The sequence below is a fragment of the Tursiops truncatus genome, chromosome 5 (assembly GCF_011762595.2).
Source record: "Tursiops truncatus isolate mTurTru1 chromosome 5, mTurTru1.mat.Y, whole genome shotgun sequence".
In the NCBI taxonomy this organism is placed as follows: Eukaryota; Metazoa; Chordata; class Mammalia; order Artiodactyla; family Delphinidae; genus Tursiops; species Tursiops truncatus.
This window is the reverse complement of record NC_047038.1, coordinates 92,246,273-92,272,235: the sequence shown is the minus strand read 5'-3', so window position 1 is coordinate 92,272,235 and position 25,963 is coordinate 92,246,273. Positions and strand designations below refer to the sequence as shown.

The 25,963-nt window shown below is 41.0% G+C and overlaps 1 long non-coding RNA gene across 3 annotated transcripts; it reads right to left on the bottom strand.

The window, feature by feature from the left end:
• Nucleotides 1-1,133: 1,133 nt before the first annotated feature.
• On the bottom strand, nt 1,134-25,963 carry LOC117312421 (uncharacterized). Of its 3 annotated transcripts, none has more exons than XR_012332075.1 (4): nt 25,488-25,963; nt 21,283-21,356; nt 7,676-7,861; nt 1,134-7,108 (listed from the first exon to the last, which is right to left on the bottom strand). It is a non-coding gene; the product is annotated as an uncharacterized lncRNA (long non-coding RNA). The 3 variants fall into 3 exon arrangements; XR_012332074.1 differs by lacking the exon at nt 1,134-7,108 and adding an exon at nt 9,940-9,994 and having other exon boundaries at nt 7,293-9,013; XR_004526701.2 differs by lacking the exon at nt 1,134-7,108 and having other exon boundaries at nt 7,293-7,861.

Genomic DNA, 25,963 nt, shown 5'->3' with positions numbered 1-25,963 from the left:
CGCCGACTACTCTTTTTGATCGCTGGAGACTGACCGGACGACCCGGAGGCGGGCGCGCGGGCCTGCGGCTGTGGGGCGCGGCGACGGCGCCAGTCTGTGCGACTCCGAGTGCGTGGGAATAGCAAACTGCTCCGCGGTGGGGAAGGACTTTTCCCGCAGATGTCGGGGGCGTCGCTGCGTGTCTGTGTGGAGCGCAGAATGGCAGGGTCCTGGTGCAGGCCGGGTGGCGCGGCACCCCGGCAAGAGCTGGGCGGTGAGGTGTGCGAGAGGTGCTGTCGATCCCCGCGGCCTCTCTTAGGGTTGAGGAGGGAGGGGTCCACGACGACGAGGTGATTGAGGATAGCTCCCGGTCGGGGGCCGGGAGCCAGTTGGATCCAAGCGCAAGGAAGGTGTGGTGAGGCGATGAAGGGCTGTCATCAGCCCACGGGATTGCGCCCTTAGGGAAAACCCTGGCCTATTGAATTAGGTGACAGACAAACCACCTCTTTTAGCCTGGGGCACCTCAGAGCCTGACCTGAGACTTCAAGCACCCAGGCTCCTCGAGGCCTGGCGTCTGCCGCTCCTGCTGTCTCTGCCCCCATGAGTCGCAGGATTCAAACGCGCGCCGCGTCGCCTTTGGCTAAGGGTGGGTGGGCTCCGGGCGCGCATCCAGCTGCTGCGAGGCAGACGCTGGGTTGCCCCGGGAGGGGTCAGGGGGCTAGAGGCCACCCCAAATGAATTACACCCGCAGCATCCTGGTGGGACCGCCAGGAATGAGAAAACGATGAAAGTACACTCGGTGAAAGAAAGATGAGGGGCTCTTCAGCCTGTGGCCCAGACCCTCAGAGCCCTAACCTCTTCAGTTTGGACCAGTTTTTACCCCTAGACTTCAAATCTTTTGAAGACGAGGACCACCATTTTACGTCAAGCATGCATTAGGCACTCTGTAAGCGTTGAGTTACGATTACCAGGTGCGTGCGTGCTATGTAAAGGGAGGGGGAAAGAAATACTTCGGTCTGCAGCTGTCTGTATATGGACATTTTTTTCCTTCTCCCAGAGAGAGGATTACACAGCGGCACTGCCCATGGACAAGAGGTCTCAGGTAAACCCTATGAAAAGACAGCTCCACAGGCTGCCAACTGGATAAGGGCAGTTGCAAACCAACTCTCCATTTTATGTTACATAGACCAGACCAGACCAGACTGCAGGATTTCATTCATTGTTTTTAATTTTATTTACTTATTTTGTTTGCAAATGCTTAGGTTGAAAACAGCTGATTAGTTTTTAAGGATGTGAACTCCCTACCTTTGTTGGTAGGTTATTTTATTTATGCTCATCACAAAGCTTAAAGTCACTTATTCCAACATCTAATCTGTTTGAGGAAACCCTTTTAGGATAAAATCATCAGTTTACCCGGCTTCTGCCTGATTTCTTTTCACTGACTAGGAGCAAGCAGTGCCTTAAATTACCCCCTTCCTTGTTTTTTCTGGCAGGTAGGCGTGTGTGTGTGTGTGTGTGTGTGTGTGTGTGTGTATTTAATAAATATACAATTTAAATCCTTTCAACCAAGGAAGGCTGTTTCAGAATTTCAGTTCTCATTTTGAAGTTAAGTATCATTCTACAACCAGACTACCTAGATTCAAAATCCTGGCTTTGCTATAGATACTTCACAGCTGTGTGACCTTGGGCAAATTACTTAACCTTTCAGTGCTTCAATTATCTCATCTTTAAAACCTGTTTAGTAATAGCTCCTCCCTAGTAGAATTAATAAGAGATTAGGTTACCTTTTAATTCTGCCCAGCACTGTGCTAGGAGCTAAAAAAAAATTTTACTGAGGATGCCTCTCTGACACAGTCTGCTGAGAGACAGATGTTTAAACAACTCCAATAAATAGGCCAAATCTTAGAAAAGATGTATGAATTACGGGATTTCAAAGCACAGTAGAAGGAGCTATTCACTCCCTGTCAGAACAGGAAAGGCTTCATCAAGGAGTTGGAGGAGGGGCGAGAGCAAGGACGACATTCCAAACAAGGGAAGAGAACGAGCAAAGATTCAGTGATTTCAAAGGTAATGATGCTATGGGAAGGATAAGTCATTTGGCATTGCTACCATGTAGCAGCCTTAGAGGGAGCCTGGTAGAGTGGGGAGAACACAGCACTTGGACTCCAGATTATCACTTATGAGCTTTGTGACAGGGAGCATGTGAGCCTTTCTTCATCTCATTTTTTCCTACTGCAAAATAGGGTAGTAATCGTGAGTTCTGATGGAGGATATCCATGTTCCTGCCCACAGGAGAACCTGAACTTAAAGGGCTTTCTTTCCCTTAGATTCAGTTAGTTGAGTTCAGGCAACGGGGAGCAACAGCAATACAACAAAGAGTCTGGGTATTTATTCCCTAAGGCTCCCTTGCTATGGCATGACTGCAGGCTGGCTACATCTGAAGGTCACAGTTACTCTAGGTTATTCTAGGGTAAACCCCTTATGGTTTCTCTACATTTTGCCCACACCTTTGCAAGTAGCCTTTTCTTAAACTCTACTGAAATTATCCAATAGGAATGTACCATCTCAACCTTAACAGATTCAGTCCATCAGAGAATTGTTTTGCTCAGAGATAACTGAGAAAACATAGGTATGCTATTATTAGAATGACCTATAACTTATTGTCCAAACTTAGAAACTTTAGAGACTGAAAAAGAGCATTGGTGCCATTAGTAACTACACTAGGACAATAGGCAAAAACCAGGACTTATGGTCACCCTAGCTATTATTACAAGTTATTAATTGAGAGGTGATCCTACTAACATACAGAGATTATGAGTAAGCTTATAAATGTCTCAAGGCAAGAGTGCTTATACGAATAAGCACTCTTGCCTTGAGACATTTATAATCTTATCGTGTTTCACAAAGTCTGATATATTCAATGAATGTTGAGCTGCATTGGAATGGAGATGAGGCTAGGAGCTATGCTACCAAAAGCCTTTATTGCCGTACTAAGGATTTGGAATGTGATCCTGTGGGCAATGAAGAGCCAAGGAGGTTAACCGTATATTTGCATTTTAGAACTAAGATCTCTACTGGGCTTCCCTGGTGGCGCAGTGGTTGAGAGTCCGCCTGCCGATGCAGGGGACACGGGTTCGTGCCCCGGTCCGGGAAGATCCCACATGCCGCGGAGCGGCTGGGCCCGTGAGCCATGGCCCCTGAGCCTGCGCGTCCGGAGCCTTTGCTCCGCAACGGGAGAGGCCACAACAGTGAGAGGCCCGCGTACTGCCAAAAAAAAAAAAAAATAGAAAAGATCTCTACTGAATATTTGACATTGTTAGTTATGCCAGATCTGTTCCCTTCTTGATGGAACCCCAATTTGCTTGGGGAGATTTTCCAACGAATGTTCCACCTTGATGGAAAGTAAATGCCTCTACAAGAGAGGTTCCTAAAGTTGCTTTCCATCAAATCCTTCCTCTTACCACCAAAGTATATCCAAGAGAGCATGTGATCTAAGCTTGGTCAGTCAGACACTGTTAAGTTTGAATCTTGAATTAAGGACCCAAAGTCAGTACAAATTGTTAGAGTTTATGCATTCCATAATCAATTTTTATCGCTTGTTTCTGTGACTTGCAGTCAAACAACCCTAACTAACACATCACCTTGATTCCAGTAAAAAATGATAAATGATGAATTAGGAACACTATAAGAGACAGGGAATAAGTTAGAAGCCATTACCACTTTCATTTCAAACAGTATAACTGACAACAGATCCTGAACCCCTCCTGCAACATAATATATAAAGATGTTCTAATATTTTAAAACATCCATATTGGAGAGGAAAAAGTAAAACTATCTCTATTCACATAAACTTGTATGTAGAAAATCCTATGAAATCCACTAAAGAATCATTAGAACTAATATGAATTCAACAAGGTTGTATTGCTAAAAAATCATTACACAAAAATCAGTTGTTTTTCTACACACTTGCAATAAACGATCCAAAAATGAAATTAAGAAAACAATTTCAGTTACAATAACATCAAAAAGAATGAAATATTAAGGAATAAATTTAACAAAAGTACAAAACTTCCATTAAAAACATTGCTGGAAGAAAGTTTTCAAAGTCTAAGTAAGTGGAAAAACATCTCATGTTCATGGATAGGAAGACTTAACATTGTTAATATGGCAGTACTCCCCATACTGATCTACAGATTTATCACAGTCCCTATCAGAATCCTAGCTGGCTTACTTGTAGAAACCAATCTGATTCTAAAATTCATATAAACTTTTAGGGACCCAGAATAGTCAAAACTTGGACTCCCACTTCCATATTTCAAATGTTACTACAAAGCAACAGTAATCAAGGCAGTGTGGTACTGGCATAAGGATAGATATAAAGATCAATGGCATAGAATTGACAGAAATAAACTCAAGTGTTATGGTCAACTGGACAAGGCCATTCAATGCGGGAAAGAATAATCTCTTTAACAAATGGTACTGGGAAACTAGGTAGATGCAATAGAATAAATTCCAATCCTTATCACCTACCACATACAAAAATTATTTCAAAATGTGTCAAAGATCTAAATGTAAGAGCTAAAACTATATAAAACTCTTAGAAGAAAATATAGAGCTAAGTTTTCATGACGTTGGATTTGGCAATAGATTTTTAGATGTGACATCAAAAGCACAAGCAACAAAAGACTATCAAAATTTAAAACTTTTGTGCTTCAAGGACACAAAAAAGTGAAAAGACAACCTACACAATAAGAAAAACTTTTTGCAAATCATATATCTGATGAGACTTGTATCTAGAATATATAAAGAACTCTTTCAACTTAATAATAAAAGATAATTTTTTAATGGTTAAAGGATTTGAAAAAAACATTTGTCCAAAAAGATGTACAAATGGCCGTAAAAGATCATGAAAAGATTCTTGACATCATTAGAAAGAGATGCCACTTAATATCCACTAGGGTGGCTATAATCTTTAAAAAAAATCATGTAACAAGTTTCATCAAGGATGTGGAGAAATTAGATCCCTCGTACACTGGTGGTGGGGACGTCAACTAGCACAGCCACTTTGGAAAACAGTTTGGCAGTTTCTCAAATGGTTGAACATAGAGTCAGCATATGACTCCACAACGCCACTCCTAGGTATATACCCAAGAGAAATTAAAACATATGTCCACACAAAAACTTATTCACAATAGCCAAAAGGTGGAAATAATCCCACTCTCCATCAACTGACGAATAGATAAAATATGGTAGATCCATTCAATGGAGTATCGTTTGACCATAAAGAGGAGTTAAATACTGTTAAATAGTACAACATAGATGGATCTTTTAGACATTATGCTATGTGAAAGAAGCCAGCCACAAAAGATCACTTATTATATCATTCTATTTACATTATATGTCTAGAATAGGCAAATCTATACAGAAAAAAATAACAGCTAGCTGCTCAGGACTGAGGTGGGATGAAGTGGTACAGAAGTAATAACTAAGGGGTATGGGATTTCTTATTAAGTGATAAAAATGTTCTAAAATTTATTATGGTGCTATATGAGGTTCCAGTTGTTCTGCTGTCTACCAGCAGTAAGTATATTCAATTTTTAACTTTTTAGTCATTCTAGTAGTTTTGCAGTGGTACCTCAATGTAGTTTTAATTTGCATTTCTCCAGTGACTAATGGTGTTGAGAATCTTTTCATTTGCTTATCTGCCATTTATATACCTCTTTGGTTATGTGATTTTTTGCCTGTTTTTTAAACTGGTTTATTTTTATTATTTATTCTTATAGATGCTTGATATATATTTCACATGTATTTCTAAGGTTTGTTGTTTCATTTTCTTACTAGAATTTTTTAAAAGAGCAGAAATCTTTATTTGATGAAGTATAACATTGATTTGTTTCCTTTCATGGATTGTGCTTTTGGTGTCTATAAAGAAATGTGTCAAATCTCTGTTTTTCTTCTAGAAGTCTGTAGTTTTAGTTTTTACATTTATGTCTATAATCTATTTTGAGTTAATTTTTGTATATGGTGTGAGATAAGGACGAAAGATTATTTTTTCACATATGCAATTTTTCCAGCTTCACATGTTGAAAAGATGATCCCTTCTCCACTGAATTGCCTCTGTACTTCAGTCAAAAATTGCTTAAGTATATATGTGCTTGTCCGAACTCTTCTGTTTATTGGTCAATGTGTCTATCCTTCTGCCAATACCACATTGCCTTGATTACTGTAGCTTTCTAATAGGTCTTGAAATGAGGGAAAATGAACTCTCCAACTTTATTCTCTTTCAAAATTATTTTGGCTAATCTAAATCCTTTGCCTCTCCATGTACATTTTATAATAAGCTTGTAAATTTATACCAAAAAATCATAGTGGGATTTAGAATCATTAGGGAGAATTAACATCCTAACACTATCGAATCTTCCAGTCCATGAACATGATATATCACTCCATTTATTTCCACTGCTTGCTTTCTTTAATATTTTGGAGATTTCAGCATACAGATTTTGGTTTTTTTCCTTTTTAATAGTTTTATTGAAATACGATTCACATACCGTACAGTTTATCAATTTAAAGTGTACAATTCAATGGTTTTTAATATATTCACCAGTTCCAATCTCACAGTTTCCTCCCTTTGTTCCTTCAGTTCTAAGAGTGGTAATGACTCCTTTTTTTTTTTTAATAAATGTATGTATTTATTTATTTTTGGCTGCGTTGGGTCTTTGTTGCTGCACACGGACTTTCTCTAGTGTGGCAAGAGGGGGGCTCCTCTTCGTTGCGATGCGTGGGCTTCTCAATGCGGTGGCTTCTCTTGTTGCAGAGCACCGGCTCTAGGCACGCGGGCTTCAGTAGTTGTGGCACGTGGGATCAGTAGTTGTGGCTCGCGGGCTCTAGAGTGCAGGCTCAGTAGTTGTGGTGTACAGGCTTAGTTGCTCCACGGCATGTGGGATCTTCCCGGACCAGGGCTCGAACCCATGTCCCCTGCATTGGCAGGCAGATTCTTAACCACTGCGCCACCAGGGAAGTCCCCAATGACTTCTAAATGTTATTAGTCTTTGGGTGCCTTGCCATCCCTTATTTGTTATACTTCAGTGCTTCTCGAATTTTAGTACACAGGAATCACTTGGAGATCCTGTTAAAATGCAGATTCTAAAATCAGTAGGTCTGGTGTGGGGCCTGATAGTCTTTAGTTCCATCAGTCTCCCGGGTGATGCTGATACTGCTGATCTGGTGATCATACTAGACTAGCAAGTGTTAACAGTTCTACTCTTTATTTAAGGTATCTTTTTTTTTCATTTGAAACATCTGCAGTAATGTTTGTTTTTTTTTTTTTTTGTAATGTTTGTTTTTTTTTTTCCCCGCTGAGACTTTGGTAGATATATGTGGAAACAAAAAAAAATTGAAATTGTCATTTTTAAGCTCAATCTCTTTCCCTGTTAAAAGAGTTGTTTAGAAGTTCGTTCTAGATAATGTTAAATTTACCAATATTTCTCAAACTCTGCCCTGTTCCTGCTGCTTTTATTCTATTTGATAATCAGGACAATATATGCCCTCTTCAATCCTTGGCATCTCTTATTCTTCTCTGGTTTCCCAAAGCTGACTAATGCTAACCCATAATCACTTATGCAAAGTCTTTCAGGGATAATTCATTTAGGCCTGGAAAGTTTAACTCACTTAAAGCAATTGATTGTTCACTTACCACATTGGATTTCAGTAACCTTTTAATCATGTTTATACTACATTTTTCATTAAAAAAAATTCTCTTTGAGAGAGGAGACAAAAAGTTGTGTAGTTTTGACTTTTCATGGTCATCTGATAGCATTATATCGTCAGCATCAAGTGGTGATTTTCATCCTTTCTTTTCATCCTCTTACGGCAAGTATTACTTGAAAAGCAAAAAACAAATTTTGAAAATTTCTTGGTATTCTTTTTAAAAGCAAAAAGCTTTTATCTAAGCCTACAAGAAAGTATCGATCCTTGTAGGCTTCTGCTACTCTTTAATACATGCTCTTTTTAAAATCTGATCTCATTAAGGAGCATCCTGTGAAATGACACGCTCCCTGGAGTATGATGACTTGGCCTGCTGGTCACTGTCCTTGGCAGCCAGCCGGGGTCAGGTCCCATAGTTCTGACATCTCTAATTCTCAGATAATTCCTTTCTCCCTGTAGCCAGTTATTGTGGTATCAGTTATTATTTCTTTTTGTGAGCCTAGAAAATTTATGTAGTTGAAGTCCCTTCAACCACTAGATATTGCCACTGAATTAGAATAGAATCATACATACATACCTGTATATTTGAACAGCCGTATCACTTCTATATTTTCATGTTTTGTCTCAACCTATTCGCTGTCCATCATTCTACCATCCTCAATTTCCACTAGCTGAATAACTCTCTAGTGCATGGGGTTACTCTGTACCCTCATCTCTCTTCTTGTAGACTTGTTCCTTTTGAATGAGGTAAAACTTTCTTTACTTATTTCAACCTGAGTTCCTTGCTTCTTCATCTATCAGTATCTCTTGGGCTTGGAAGAAAAATGTAAATACTCTTTCCAAAAGAAGGGGTAACAGCAGCTGGACAGGCAAGAGCAACAGTGGGTATATCAGGATGCTATTTGTATTCAAATACGTATATGAAAGAAGGATATAAGTTCATGGCTGTAGACTTCTTCAAATGATAACAGACAAGGCATTAGGTAAATATGTTTCAATGTTTAAGCATAAGTTAGGGGTCCAGGTAAGGCTCAGAGGGAAATGATCCTTAATACTAAGCAAAATTCTTCTGTTAAGAGAGGAGGCCCATGATGGGTAGACAGTGACCCTCCAGCAAATTCTAAAGTGGAGTTTGGGGTGCAAGATGTTTATTAGAGATGTAGAAACGGGATGAAGCCAGATTGGGCACAAGGGGAATCTGAACCGTAATATAGACCCAAAAAAGCCTCAGCTAACACAGTGGGAAGTTCTGGAGCAACAGAGTTGTACCCCTTCGGGCAGAGATGACAGGTCCTGTTTTATAGCACAGGGAACTATATTCAATATCCTGTAATAAACCAAAATGGAAAAGAATATTTAAAAGAATATATATGTATAACTGAATCACTTTGCTGTATACCAGAAATTAATGTAACATTGTAAATCAGCTATACTTCAATAAGAAATAAATAAAATCTTTGCCTTATTTATTTATTTTTGGCTGCATTGGGTTTTTGTTGCTGCGTGTGGCCTTTCTCTAGTTGTGGTGCGCGGGCTTCTCATTGCGGTGGCTTCTGTTGTTGCAGAGCACGGGCTCTAGATTTGCGGGCTCAGTAGTTGTGGCTCGTGGGCTCTAGAGCTCAGGCTCAGTAGTTGTGGCTCACGGGCTTAGCTGCTCCGCGGCATGTGGGATCTTCCCACACCAGGGCTCAAACCCGTGTCCCCTGCATTGGCAGGCGGATTCTTAACCACTGCGCCACCAGGAAAGTCCCTGATTCACTTTGTTATATAGCAGAAACTAACACAACAATATAAAGCAATTATACTCCAATAAAGATGTCAAAAAAAAAATCTTTGCCATTTTTATAGTAAAGAATAACTTATAGTTTTTTAAAAAAATCTTTGCCATTTTTATAGTAAAGAATAACTTACAGTTTTTTTAAGTTAAATTTATATCACAATTAGTGATTGAATTTTTAAAATATTTTCACTAGCCATTTTTTTCTTTCTTTATAAATTTCCTACTTATATCATTTGCCTATTATTTCCATAAGGAGTGTTTAACTTTTTTTCTTGAGCTAGTTTAACATTTTTTCTAACTTTTAAGTGTAAAATATATCAACCCTTATTATAGATAAATAAGATTCTCTTTCTGGCTGCAAAATACTCCATCATATGAGCACATCAAAATTTATGTAATACTCCCTGGTTATTGAATATTAGGTTGTTTTCATTTTTTTCTCTCTCTCTTTTCTCTGTTTCCTTCCTCCTTACCTCCTTTCTTTATTTTCTTCCTGCTTTCCTCTGTTCCTTTCATTCTTCCTTCCTGCTATTATACAAAGCACAATAAACATCTTTGCATACCTGTATCTAAATTTCTATTATTTCCTTAAGAAATGTTCCTGAAAGCGAAATTACTGAATCTATAAGGGTGAATATTTTGAAACTCTTGATACATAGAGTTATTTTTCAGAAAGAACCAACAAATTTATATTCCCACTACCAATATATTGGGATACCCAAGTCACCATACATTCATAAAAAAAATAATTACTTAAAAATAGAACTACGGTATGATCCAGCAATTCCATTCCTGGGTAAGTGTCCAAAGGAAATGAAAACAGGATATCAAAGAAATATATGCACTCCCATGTTTATTGCAGCACTATTCACAGTAGGCAAGGTATGGAAACAACTTAAGTGTCCATCAATGGATGAATGGAATATTATGCAGCGATGAGAAAGAAGGAAATCTTGCCATTTGCAACAACATGGGTGGGCCTTAATGGCACTATGCTAAGTAAGATAAGTCAGACAGAAAAAGACAAACACTATATGATATCATTTATATGTAGAACCAAAAATAAACTGAAGTTGTAAAAACAGAGAGTAGAATGGTAGTTACCAGGGACTGGGTGTGAGGGAATTGAGGAGACGTTGAAGGGTACAAACTTGCAACCAGTAGATAAATAAGTCTGGAGATCTAATGCACAGCATAGTGATTGTAGACAACAATACTGTATTATAAAAATCAAAGTTGCAGGACTTCCCTGGTGGTCCAGTGGTTAAGACTTTGTGCTTCCACTGCAGGGGGCATGAGCTCAATCCCTGGCGGGATAACTAAGATCCCACGTGCCACGCAGCACGGCCAAAAAAAAAAAGCATTTAAAACAAAAAGTTGCTGAGAGACTAGACCTTAAACATTCCCACCACAATAAAGAACTGATAATTATGTAATGTGATAGAGGTGCCAGCTAATGCTATCATAGTAATCATACTACAATATATACATGTATCAAACCAACACATTGTACACCTTAAACTTACACAATGTCATACATCAATTATATCTCAATAAAAATAACTTTTAAAACATAAAAGAAAAAATATTCCCTTCACATATACCCAACACTGCCCAAGGGAAGCCTTTTTGGTCTTGGAGCGAGCCCAGAGGGTTCAAGCCTGTGCAGATAAATACAGAAGTCCTAGAGAGGTCTTTTCAGCTAACCTGTGCAACTAAGAATTGGTAGTATTGACATACCTACAGCTGCTTGCTACAACATTCATTCTACTCCATTTTATCATTTTTTAGAACTTCCACATAAGCTGTGTCCTTATCCATGGAATTTCTTACAAGCCAAGAATGCATTTTAAATTGAACAGAGACATTAACAGGAAACTACGCATAGGTGTTAAATACATTTGCCTAGGAAAGACATAGACTAAGAAATGATTAAAGGATTCATTCCTGGCATGAAGGAAATACAAAGTATCTGGCATTCTTCTGTAGAATTGTAATGTGAGATAAAGTCAAATAAATGACTTTTTCATGATTAAACCCTTGTGGAATCATTGAATAGTAGTCAAAATATATATTTTTTTAATTTATTTTATTAATTTACAAAGTTGTGTTAGTTTCTGATGTATAGCAAAGTGATTCAGTTATATATATATATTTTTTGTTTTGCGGTACGCGGGCCTCTCACTGCTGTGGCCTCTCCCGTTGAGGGGCACAGGCTCCGGACGCGCAGGCTCAGCGGCCATGGCTCACGGGCCCAGCTGCTCCGCGGTATGTGGGATCTTCCCAGACCGGGGCACGAACCCGTGTCCCCTGCATTGGCAGGCGGACTCTCAACCACTGCGCCACCAGGGAAGCCCTATTATACATTTTTGAGTCGGTTCCCCAGGATGAGGAATCAGGAGTCAGGAAGCCTATATTAACTTGTAAGTCTGAGATCATAGAGCTGGATGGTTTCAGCATAGGACCAGCACTGCAGACTGCCACACACTGCTCCTTCCACTACAGTGCACGGCCCACTTCGTAAATATATTTAACTCATTACTAAAATTAAAAGATACATATTTATTTTTATTACAAATCTAATATACATTTTAAAGGTAAAATTACAGAATGGCCTCGTTTCTTCTTAGTATCATGAGCCCTCTGTCTAATGGAATCTTAAAGATTGTTCCATATTTATTTCTCTTCTTGCTGCCTAACACTTTCTAGGAAGTCATTTCCTAAATAAAAGTGTTATAACTGAAGTTAAATCAGCAGCTAAAAATAAATGAACTACTTGTTTTAGTCTCTAGGAACCACTTTGGATGAACTAAAGTGTTATTCATTTAGCAAACTAAAACTCGCCTGCATAATTTTACTCATGTTCACCATTTCCTCAGGTGCTATGAACAGGGACTCCTGTAGTTTTAAAATATGAGGAAAGTAATATAAGATGTTTTCTCTAGTGCAAAAGGCAATCTATAAAGACCCATCATAAGACTGTAATGGCAGTCATTTAAAATGAGAAAAAAAGTCATTATACCATTTTTATCATGATTCGATGAACTAATTCAAGGAAGCACAGTAAATATTCTCATTTAAAATTACACTAAAATTAGACACATTGCTTGTGTCTAGGGGAAAACAAATCTTTTATCAAAATTTTAACTTGCAAATTAATGCCATATGCAGGAATTATGATTTAGTACGATCAAAGTCACACATCTGATAATGATATGAGTCTCACAAGCAAGACCCTATGTCCACACACAGACTAGCTATTTTCTTTATCATTTTTGCAGTTGTTTAAAAAAATCCTATGTTATTTATATTCATTTTATAAATATTTAGTTTATATTATGCCAGATGAATTGCTCTGAAGTTTTGTCTTTCTTTTCCCCTACTCATTGCCACAAAGAGTAGGATGTAACATCCTTTATTCCCAACTTATTGGAGTGATGTAATTTTTTTTCATAGTGGACTTTTTCTTGTCCCTGGATAATCTTGAGTATTTCTGCCTTTGTATATGTGAATTTCCGAGAATGTCCTTCTTCCCATCTGGGGGAAGAGGGAACAAAAGAAGGAGACCAAAGAGGAGAGGACGGTGCAGAGCAAGTATGGAAATAATCAACCTTTCCAAAAGAATCAGTGTAATAAAAATACTTATTTAAAGAAATAGAATGTGTTGCATTCATACATATTTGGATAGCAGCAGCTGGTTTGTTTCAAGATCCAGGGAGATTTTTTCCCTGATGGAAATATATATAATCATATGGCTAAAAGAGAGTCTCCAATTTCATCCTTTCGCTTTCAGAAAGACCTATCCCTAAGTAATTTTGGGTAGACAGGCTTCATTATCTTTGAAAAGGTTGATAAGAAGAGAAAGTGTATTTTGAATAATACCCTTAGTAAACATTTGTATGGTAAAGTACAATTCAACTCTAAAAATGTCAATACTTTTATCTCTCACTTTAAGAAGTGCCTCAAAGTAGCACAGTTGCTACTTTCTATCTGTATTCAAGATTTTGTACTAAGTACTGTTCTGTAGTGTTCTCAGACTTCTTAGATAATGGCCCACTTAGCAAATGCTACTTTCCCCGGAGCTCTCCAGCAAATCTTCAACACCAAATGGGTATCCAACAATTCCTTTCAAATCTGACACTTTGCAGAGCCCACAGATTAAGGGCTCAGTCCCAAAAGACTGCCCCCACTTCAGACGCCAGCTACAAATTCAGGGGGCCATCTGCACTTCTGATGGGCCAGCCTGACTACTAATTGAGGGTTTCTATGACCCCTCTGCAGGTTTGATAATTCGATAGAATGACTCACAGAACTCAGGAAAGCACTGTACTTAGAATTACTGTTTTATTATAAAGGATACAGCCAAATGGAAGAGATACATAAGGCGAAGTCTGCAATGGGGGTGGCTTGGGAGCTTGTGCCAGCCTCCTGGTACATTGATATACTTACCAATCAGGAAACACTCTGAACCTCCTTAGAGTTTCTATCAAGGTTTCATTATATAGGCATGATTGATTAAATCTTTGGTGATGATTGGACTCAATCTCCCCATACCATTAGCATTCACTCCCCATTCTCCCCTCCCACAAGCCACCAGTAATCTACTTTCTGTCTCTATGGATTTGCCCACACTGCACATAACATATAAATGGAATCATACAATACATGGTTATTTGTGATTGGCTTCTTTTACCTAACACAATATTCTCAAGTTTCATCCATGTTGTAGCATGGGGAGAAGCCACCGCAGTGAGAAGCCCGCACACCACACAACGAAGAGTCGCCCCCCAGCTCGCTGCAACTAGAGAAAGCCCACGCGTAGCAATGAAGAGCCAACGCAGCCAAAAATAAATAAATAAAAAATCTGAACTCAAGTCTACTTGGACTTGTATTCCTAAAAAAAGAAAAATACACTTCTATCTCTTTTTTTTAATATAATGACTATTTTTTAAAATAAATTTATTTATTTATGCTTATTTTATTTTTGGCTGCCTTGGGTCTTCCTCGCTGTGTGTGGGCTTTCTCTAGTTGTGGCGAGCAGGGGCTACTCTTCGTTGCAGGGCTCGGGCTTCTCATTGTGGTGGCTTCTCTTGTTGTGGAGCATGGGCTTTAGGCACACGGGCTTCAGTGGCTGCAGCGCGGGCTCAGTAACTGTGCCTCTAGGGCTCCAGAGCGCAGGCTCAGTAGTTGTGGCGCACAGGCTTAGTTGCTCCGCGGCATGTGGGATCTTCCGGACCAGGGCTCCAACCCGTGTCCCTTGCATTGGCAGGTGGATTCTTAACCACTGCGCCACCAGGGAAGCCCCTAGATATTGTTTTAAGTCTAATGTTGCTAAGGCTCATATTAGGTGTAGCCCCACTCCCTTGGGCTTATGGTATTATTTCCTTGGCTTAAAGTTTAGTATTATCTTTAGTTCATAGTTTCCTTGTGAGAATTTTTTTAAATTACTTTCCTTCTTGGTTAAGATTAATTTGAAACTAGATACTGATAAATATAATCTGTAAATCCACTCAACAGGCATACAAATAGCAAAAAAGTTACAGTATATCCTGAAAGCAAACAGCAAGGATGCCACTATCGACCTCTTCTAGTTGTAGAATCTTCCTTAGGGTATTTCTCTCACTGCCTGTGACATGAGCCGCCCAAGTAAGAACAGCTATGTCCATCTGTATATATGTAGGGCACCTCCCTCACTAGTATATGAATGCAATGAGTACAGTACCAGACACAGAGTAGGCATTCAATACACATGTGTTAAGTGAATGAATAAGGAAGAAAAGTAAATCTTTGTAGGTAGATCTCGAAGATCTTGATCTTGTACGCAATGAAGAACCATTGCAGAGTTGTTTCGGAGCTTTGTTTGTTTATTGTTTTAACACGAAAGTGAATGATCAGATCTGGTTTTTAGGCTTATAAAATGAGCAGCAGAGTGGAGGATAGACTGGAGTTGGAGAGGGGAAACTAGAGGTGAGGAGACTGGTCGGGGGGCTAGCGCAATAGTCCAGGTGAAAGATGCAAGAGCCTTGGGCTTCCCTCGTGGCGCAGTGGTTGGGAGTCCGCCTGCCAGTGAAGGGGACACGGGTTCGATCCCTGGTCCGGGAAGATTCCCGCATGCCGCGGAGCAACTAAGCCCGTGGACCACAGCTACTGAGCTTGCGCTCTAGAGCCCGTGGACCACGGCTGCTGAGCCCGTGTGCCGCAACCGCTGAGGTCCGCGCACCTGGAGCCCACGCTCAGCGATGGGAGGGGCCACCGCGGTGGGAGGCCCGCACATCGCAGCTAGGGGTGGCCTCTGCTTGCTGCAGTTGGAGGGAGCCTGCGCCCAGCGACGAGGGACCAACGCAGCCAAAGAATAAATAAATAAATAAATTTATGTTAAAAAAAAAAAAATCCGCCTGCCAATACAGGGGATACGGGTTCAAGCCCTGATCTGGGAAGATCCCACATGCCACAGAGCAACTAAGCCCGTGCACCACAACTACTGAGCCTGCGCTCTAGAGGCCGCGAGCCACAACTACTGAAACCCATGCACTTAGAGCCCATGCTCTGCAACAGGAGAAGCCAACGCAATGAGAAGCCCACACAGCACAGCAAACAGTAGGTCCTGCTTGCCACAACTAGACAAAGCAGCAACAAAGACCCAACACAGCCAAAACTAAATTTAAAAAAAATTTTAAATTAATTAATTAAAGAAAAAAGAAAGATGCAAGAGCCTGAACTATGGCAGAGACCAGGCGAATGGATATGAGATGGAGTTGACAGACTTGATGACTAATTGACCGTTGGGGTGAGGAAAGTGGGATTAATTCAAGTTGTCTAGTTTGGATGCCTTTGAGCTCAGTAAAACAGGAAGAGTGGCTTTGGGGGGGAAAATGACGAAGGCTGGCCTGGACATGCTGAATTTGAGCCTAGAGAGACCCAGCAAGAATCAGGGAATGTGAGACTAGAGCTCAGGAGGGAGGCCCAGGGGATGGAGGGGGAGGGATGTATTTGGAGATGATAATTAAAACAACATTTGATGACGTTTCTCCCAAGGGGAGGATCTATTTGAAAGATGGGTCCATGCTATCACTACTCACCTTTAAAACTGTTGGCCACCTATGATCTACAAGATAAACTCCAAATGTCTTTTTTTTTTTTTTTGGCTGTGCCACGCAGCTTGTGGGATCTTAGTTCCCCAACCAGGTATTGAACCCAGGCCACAGCAGTGGAAGTGCCAAGTCCTAACCATTGGACCACCAGGGAAGTCCCCAAATCCAAATACCTTAATCTGATATTCAAAACCCTGCCCAGACTAGTACAAGCCTCTCTCTTGCTCAGTCATTTATTCAACCCACCAGCCTTCACATAGAGCCGGAAATGCCATGGTATATGTTGGGGAAAAAGATAATAAGCCTTGGCTGTTGCCCTGGGGGGAGGTCTACTGCGGAAGAGAGACAACAAAACAGACCATTAGCTTTTGATAAAATCAAGATAGTAATGGGGACGATCTCATAGGGTTGTAGCAGGCAGTAAGTGAGTTCGTACACATAAAGCCCTTAAAGCAGTGCTGAATGTGCACTAGCTATTATTATTATAGGAGAGGCAGGTACTGGGGCTGGGGGTGTGGCTCCCTTGACTGGGCAACCACTGAGTTGAATCCTGAAGAGCATTTAAGTTAGCCAGGATAAACGGAGAAGGGGTGGGGCTGGGGAGACATTCCTGAACTTCCTCCTATGCCCTTGTATGGTGAGATGAATAGTGGCCACCCAAAATATACGTCCATGTCCAACTCTCTGGAACCTGCGAATGTTACTTTATTTGTAAAAAGGTAAAGATCTGCAAATGTAATTAAATTAAGGTTCTTATGATCAGATCATCCTGGATTATCTGAGTGGGCCCTAAATCCTGTGACAAATGTCCTTGTAAGAGACAGAAGAGGAGAAGCACACAGAAGAGGAGAAGGCCATGTGAAGATGGAGCCAGAGTTGGGAGTGATGTGGCCATAAGCCAAGGAAGTTAAGGAATGTAGACAGTTACCAGGGGCTGGAAGAGGGAAAGAAAATATGTGTGAAGTACTTGGTTCCATGTCTGGCACAGAGCATGCAATCAATGTCATTATTACTATAGAGATCATGAGAAGGGACATCAAGTCTGGAATCAGAATGTGAGTACTGGAAGCAACTTCAGAATCATCTGATCTAATTCCTTCACTGTACAAATGAAGAAACTGAGACCCAGAGAGTTTGTATATTGGCCAATTTAAGGAGATAGTTACAGGCAGAGTCAAGACTAGAGCAACTGCTTGAAAGTCTGAGCTTTTTCTAGGTGAGCATCACAGATAGACTTGGGAATCCTAAGAATACAGGTGGTAATTAAATCTGGGAAAATAGACAACATCACTCAGGTAGAACCCAGAGAACGAGTAGAGAACATGGAAAGAAGAAATGGAAAGAAGAGTTAGCAAGGGAGAGTCAGAGTTGGATCAGGGAGGTAAGAGAAGAGCCAGAAAAGAGCAATGATTATAGAAGCCAAGACAGAGATTTCAAAGGGAGAAAATGGTCAACTGAGTCAAGTACTCCAGAGAGTTGAGGAAAGATTATGACTCTGGTGCAAAATGCTAGATTTGAGGTCAGCTTGATTTGAGCACCAGTTCCACAAGACACTAAGCTCTGAAACTTGGTTTTCGTATATGTAAAACCTGCTGACTCCTTTAACAAATTTTAAACTTTTTTTTTTTTTTTTTTCTTTTGCGGTACGTGGGCCTCTCACTGTTGTGACCTCTCCCGTTGAGGAGCACAGGCTCCGGATGCGCAGGCTCAGCGGTCATGGCCCGCGGGCCCAGCCGCTCCGCGGCACGCGGGATCCTCCCGGACCGGGAAATGAACCCGTGTCCCCCGCATCGCCAGGCGGACTCCCAACCACAGCACCACCAGGGAAGCCCCTAAACTTCTAAATCTTGTAAACTTGGCAATGGAGGGAGACTTTTCCATTCGGGGAGGGGTCAGTGGACCTTACTCCAGACCCTGGAATTAACCTTACTCGCTGGGTGTCTCACACTAATGTCTATTACAGCCACAAGCAGCAGACTGGCCTTAGGGGGACAAAACAGGATTTTATAGTTTCTCTCATTGCCATAGTATGACTGAGACAGGTCATAATATTTAAGCAAGATACTACTAAAGATTAGACCCCGAATGCTGAGGCTGATTAAGAATGTCTTTTTTTCTCTTTCTAGGTTCCCTCCCTAGATAAATTCATCTTATCCCATAACTTTCAAATACCATCTCAATGCCCAAGACTCTCAGATTTATATCTCCAGCTCTGACCTCACTTCTGAGCAATTGCCTTTTCTAGATCATTACTTAGATGGCTCATGCTCATCCCAAACTTAACCTTTCCAAAAGGGAATGCTCATCTTCCTACCCCCAATCTTGGTAAATTTATATTCAACCCACTAGCACATTCTCTAGTTTCTATCTCTAGAATATTTTCCAAATCTCAATACTCTACACCCAATACCTTGCTATTCCAAGCTACCACCATCTCTTGCCTCGCCCTCTGCAGTCGTCTGTGACTGGATTTTCTGTTTCTACTTTGGCATCCCCTATAATCTACCCTCAACACAGCAGCCAGATGTTCTGTTATACATAAATCACATGCAACTCTCTTGATTATAAACCTCCAATAGTCTCCCATCACGCTTAGACGAAAACCCAAACCCCATTAGGCCTTGCAGGACTGAGACCCTGCTCACTGTTTGGACTTCTTCTCACTCCACACTTTCGTCCTTCACTGTGCTCCAGCTTAGCCCCTGGTTTTCTTTCTGTTCCTCAAATACACCATACTCATTTATTTTATTTTATTTTCATTTTCTTTTTTTTTCAAACTTAAAAAAAATTATATTAATTTATTTATTTGGCTGCACCGGGTCTTAGTTGCAGCATGCTAACTCTTAGTTGGTGCATGTGGGATCTAGTACCCTGACCAGGGATCGAACCCAGGCCCCCTGCACTGGGAGCACAGAGTCTTAGCCACTGGACCACCAGGGAAGTCCCTCATTTTCTTTTAAAAATATATATAATTTTTATTTGTCAATTATACCTCAATAAAGCTGGGGGAAAATATTTCAGGCTTGGGCAACTTCCCCCAATTAAAAAAACAAAACAAAACAGAGTTTCTTTCCTTGTTAGGAATATACTTGATAATAAAGCATGAACAATTATAAACACATATTTTTTTCCTTTTTTGATAAGAATTTTGTGAAATAAGACATAGAGAACAGACTTGTGGTTGCCAAGGGGGAGGGGGGTGGGGGAGGGATGGATTGGGAGTTTGGGATGAGCAGATGCAAACTATTGTATATAAAATGGATAAACAACAAGGTCCTACTGTATAGCACAGGGAACTATATTCAATATCCTGTGATAAACCATAATGGAAAAAAATATGAAAAAGAATATAAATACATATGTATGTATAGCTGAATCACTTGGCTGTATGGTAGAAATGAACGCATTGTAAATCAACTATACTTCAATAAAATAAATTAAAAGAATTTGGGGAAATAAATGTATCACAATTCTTGTGTTTGTATGGCACAAATCTATAGCAGTTCTACAAACAACCAGCATATTTGTGTGTGAAGTAAAATGCTTTGAGCTCCAAGCTATCAATATTAAAGAGTAAATTTCAGGGCTTCCCTGATGGCGCAGTGGTTGAGAGTCCGCCTGCCGATGCAGGGGACACGGGTTCGTACCCCGGTCCGGGAAGATCCCACACGCCGTGGAGCGGCTGGGCCCGTGAGCCATGGCCGCTGGGCCTCCGTGTCTGGAGCCTGTGCTCCACAGCGGGAGAGGCCACAACAGTGAGAGGCCCGCGTAACGCAAAAAAAAAAAAAAAAAAAAAAGAGTAAATTTCAACCATATGTTAAGAGAAGAAAATAAATTAGCTTTTTATTCTCTCTAAAGAGGAGGGTGAAAATTTTGATGAGATGATCAAATGGTATGCACTAAACAATATAGACAAAGTTGTCATAAAAGTTTATTAGGCAATTAATTTATAAACATATTATGCTAATTTATATGGGATTTGTGGCATTTCGCTAGCTTTCTATAATATCACACTCATTTCTGACAAACATTAGCTATTCCCTCTGTCTGGAATGCTTTCCCACCCTGCTCCCCTCTCTTCCACCTTCACATGGCTTGTCTCCTCCTTAGCACTGAGGTCCCTATTGCCTGGTATCTTCTAAGAGAGAACTTCCCTGTCCATCCTGGCCAGAGTAGCTCTCCAGTCAGTATCATACCAGTTGGCTTTTGCATCTCATCACTTATCTGGTGATATTTTCTTGTTTATTTTTATGTTTATTGTCTCTTTTCCCTACTGGAGTATAAGTTTCCCAAAAGAGATTTTGTCTGTTTGCTTTACCATTGTGTTCCAGCCCCAGAAAAGCGCATACATGGTAGGCCCTCAATAAATATTGATGAATAAATAAATGATTAAAGGCTCAGGACAGGAGAAAGGAAATAAATCCAGAGAGCCCCATATCATTCAATTATCTGGCTTGTAACTTAGCACCCTCAACCTCAGCTTGTAGCCCAGCACAAAAATGCTTTCCCCTTGCTACTTCAGAGCACCCTCGAGAGTACCCAGACTTGTGGAAATCCAAACCTGAGAGAGACAGAGAAGGAGGGGGAGGGGGAGGGGGAGGAGGGGGAAAAGGAGAGGGAAGAAATGGAGGGAGAGAGAGAGAGTGGGCCAGCACCCTGGTTTTCTCTCCTGCCTTTCTGTGGTACCTCTTAGCTCTAGCTTCACCTGGGGATCTGTCCACCTACCTGGAGGGTTGACATTGAACAGTTGCACCTTCTTGGGTGGAGATTCCACTCTACATCCACAGTAGAGGTTTGGGCTGAAGGCGAAGAATAAGCACATCAGAATACATCCTACAAAACATACATACATATTGATAGCACGGAGAGCTACTTCCTGCAAGACGATGATCTCTGTCCTACACAGTTCCCATACTTGTTTTGAGGATCAAAGGACAGTAATCTGGAACATGACACACACGTGTCAGTCACAATACTACACTGTTAGCAGAGCGATTGCTCCTGGCAAAATGCCATTTGTGTTACTCATACCATGGGACTAAAGACTGATGCACATGATTCATGGTTATCCTCTCCATCCTAGATGACTTCAGTAACCTGCGTGACTCATTCAACACCCTGTCTCACAGTTCCGTGATGTTATCCCCTCCAGTGCCTCTCACTTCCACTACATATGGTCACACTCTGAATCTTGTCATCACCTCCAAATGATCCCACTTTGGAAACCTTAAGCCCCAAGACCTAAGAATATTTGATGCCCTGCTTACAGTAACCTAAACTTCAAGCTCTATATACACTTACTGCCTTTGTACCTACTTTTCAGCCCCACCAAGACTTCTTCAAATCTTTTCTCCTGATCTCTTAGCCCCCTAATTAATGCAATAGCCATTTTTCTTCTTTCTGTTCTCGATGGGAAAAGTGTTTCTCTCTGTCCTGTCCCAGGTAATCTCTCCACCTGGACTCCGGACTCCAGCCCCACCCCCATGCCCTGTTTCATCAATTATTTACCCTCTCCTCTAGGTCTTTCAACTTATCCTCTCTTGGCTTTTTTCCCTCAGCACATAGACATGATCATATCTCTTCTAACAACTACCAAAAACAAATCTTAGGTTACATGATCTGATATTCTCCATATCTAGAATTCTCTTTCTCCTTCCTTTCATGGTCAAGTCTTTCTTACCCTACTCACTCTGCACCCCTCTGTAACCTGATGTCTGTCCCCACCACTCTTCTGAAACTGCTCCAGACCTGGCCCCAGCGACCTAACAGGCTATGGTCACATTTCACTTCTTATCTAACTTGGCGTCAACTCTAGAAAGCTGTTCCCCCTTCTGCTTCTGTGCTTCCATGATACCACGCTCAGTGGTGTTCCTCTTCCCCCTCTAGCTGCTCCTTCTAAGTCTCCTAACAGGTTTATTTTCCTTTCTCTTTGGTAAATGTGGATTCACCCTCCACCCTGCTCCTTTCCCACTGCTGGCATATCTCTCTCTAAGCAATTTTATCATCACCTGTGACTTAGATGACTGTTTATATATACTAAAGTCATACATTCTTGGAGCCTCCAACCTATGGCCAACTGCCTCCTAGACGTTCCTGTTTTTATGGTCTGTAGGCACCTCAACTTAAGATGTCCCAAACTGAATTGATCATCTTTCCCATTTCCAAAACTGACTTTGTTCTACATTCACTATTCGTGTATATGGTTACAACCGTCCATCCAGAGACTCAGGCCAGATGCACGAGAGAAGCCAGCTTACTCCTCACCCCCAGACTCCTCTGGCTCGCAATCCTCTTGACTTGGCCCCCTATCTCTCCAATCCATCCATTCATCTCTCTTTCTCTGACACTGCTGAACTTAGACATTTGGCTCCCTTTTCTGGATCAGCTCAGTAATTTCCAGACTGTTCTTCCTGCTGGCCTCCATCTCCCTCCTCCAGTCTAAAGATCTGATATTACTTTTTTTCCCTTGTCATTGTTATTCATTTATGGCTTTTTTTCCTTTAGTGTCTTTTTCAAACTAAAAAGGAATATACTCTCATTGTAAAATAGCCAATAGTTCATAAGGCTGTAAAGAAAAAGTTAGTTACCCCGATCCAATCCTCAAATCTTATTCCCAATACACTTTTCTTTCTAAAAATATAATTTTATTAAACATTATTAAACATTAAACATTTTATTAAACATTTCTTCTACTTTAAGAGGCACTTCCCCCGACACACACACACATTTGAACATCTCTGACATCAAACTGTATCATATAGTCAATAGTGTCTTAGATTTGGTTAAATTCATTATTGCTCTGCAAAGTGCTATTTTGACTTGTTCATATGGGTCATGATTCCAAACCAGCAACTACCTCCAGGATAATCTTTCTAAAGTACAAATCTGGTCGGGTCACTACCCTCCCAAAAATTCTTCAAAGACTCCACTCCCCACCCCACCTCCACTCCCCAGGTCCTTCCTCTTCTGACTCCCTCCTACTTTTGCAAGTCTTGTTTCTAGCACATCCTCACACATCCTCTTCCTTCAAGCCAGGTAGATCTGTTTGCAGTTAGCTCCCCAGATAGACTCTGCTGAGCCAGATCTTGCTGCTTTTGCACCAATGTTTCCTCTGCCTCTTCCTCACATCCTCTACTCCAAGTTGCCTCTTATTGGAAAATTGTCCCAATCCCCCCAACTGAGTCTAGGCTCTTCCTTTATGTGCTGCTTCTCAATTTTTCCAGCGTCTGATGCACTTAATGCACAAGTTTAAGCCATTTCTCTTGTTTGTTGCTCCCAGTAAATAGTGAGCTCTCAAGCATGTGTTCTTTGTACCCACTTCCAGCACTGCCAGGGCAACACAGGTGCCCCATAAATATTTCTGAAGATGAGGAACTTATACATGAGAGAAGCATAAAAATGTTCCCTGAGATAAGGTGAAGAGCATTCTAATTGACTATCACCTTAACCTGAGACAAGAGAGAGAAAAAGGAAGAGAGAAGATCTGGACACCAAACCACCTGGGCATCCAGAAAGCTAAAGCAATGGTTTTTTTTTTTTTTCTTCCCTTTCCCCGTTTTCTACTCCTCCAGACCTGCTAATTCCACCCTCAACTAAAGATAATCTGACTTCAACAACCATGACTTTGATGACCCCTTCCTTTCTTTCTAGTCCTAAGTGCTTCAAGTTCAAACCTCTATGTCATCACCCCCTCTTGCCACAAGTCCCCTATTTTGTAACCAGAGTTTTGGAAAGTACCAAAGGGGGATTCTTTCCACTTGCCACTCTTCAGTGCCCCCCTGAGTTTTCTGTTTGGACTCCCTCCTGCCCCAGTTGTGGACACACCTGGCAAGTTCCATAAGCCTCCATCAGGAAAAAACAAAAAACCACACAGACACACACAAAAGGAAGCTGAAGTTTAACACAAAACCTTTATTTTTAATAACTATTCTAGAGGCTTGACATTAAGGTAGAGACCTCAGTGGAAAACACTTACCCCCTCTTAACCCAGTATTGGGTTTGGATTCAAGAAAATGCTGAAAATAGAAAACAATGTTTCCCAGTTCTTCTTTCTGACCTAAATAATTTAAAGCCAAGGATTGCAATTCATTCATGGAAAAGTACCAGGGTATGTTGGAGACGTAAAACAAAGCTCAGTTAATGTGGCCTACGCGGCATCAGTAAAGCTGGCCCACGCTAACACATGTTGACAACTGTGCGGCCAACATACTTTCAATACCCTCCCTCAGCAAAAAGAACAGGGACACATGAAACAATTAGAAATAGTAGAGCAAAAGAAGAAAGAGTGGAAAGATGAGGGGAGTACAGGAAGGAAGACTGGCATTGACAGGGCAGGAGAAAATACGAAATATTCCCCAAAATAAACATATTTGCTGTCACAGTTGGGGCTGAAGATAAACAACCAGTTACAATGGAAAGAAATAAGAAGACAGCTAAAGAAAAGAATGGGAGAGGTCGTGGAGTCAGATAGGTAAGTAGATAAAACACGGAAAGTATTTTTGGCATGTAACTAGGACTGATAAAGAAACAGGATAAGACCAGAAGGATTATTACAGAAAGGGCAGGATCAACATGTGGACAAGTGAAATGTAGGGGGAAAGCAGCTGTTAGGAAACGTGCTGTGATTCTACTGTCCTGAAGAGGCCAATGTTTTGAAACTAGAGTTTTTCAAGCTCTAGTCTACAAATCGACGTGGAATTAGGAAGTTCTCGGCAGGCCCCGCAGTGGAGAACGAGAGTCAAGCAGACATTCCAGTGTTGGGAGCAGCAGGGTCAAATCAAGGAGCCTGTAATGCTTAACATTCTGAAGGTATAGAGGAAACCTCACATTCGGAGGGAAAGACTTCACCACTTAAGCTAACACAAAAGAGACTGTACAAATCTCTTCTGTTCATAAATTTTGGACTAGATAAAAACAAAGGCACCAAATACCTTAACTGTCGAGACGTAATTCCTCTTCATCTCAGTCACTAGGGAATTCAGCATCAAATTAGATTTTTCCGGCACCTTAACGTGAGACTGTCAGGAAGGAAAAAAGGCCTTCCTTTTCCCTCTAACCAACCTGTAATCTTCAGAGTGATTTCTCTTTTCGGTACAGACTTCGGTGTATTTACATCCCTAGGAGCCGGTGTCCGGAGGAGCCGCCCCGGCTGTATCCCCAGATCAAGATAGGCTTGTTTTGAATGCAAAATGAGTTTTCCCCGACCTCGATACTGCCTCAGGGTATCTGAAATTAATAGCCTACATCGTTAATAAAGGTATGTTTTGGAGAGACAGCAAGATGCTGGTTAATTTGCACCTTCTGCCTCACCCAGCGGCTTCAGCCGTGACTAACGAAGCTAAAGGAGAGGGCAAAAACAGGTCTATTGTTTTCGTTTCCTACGTGGCCGAAACCCAAAGGAGCGGCT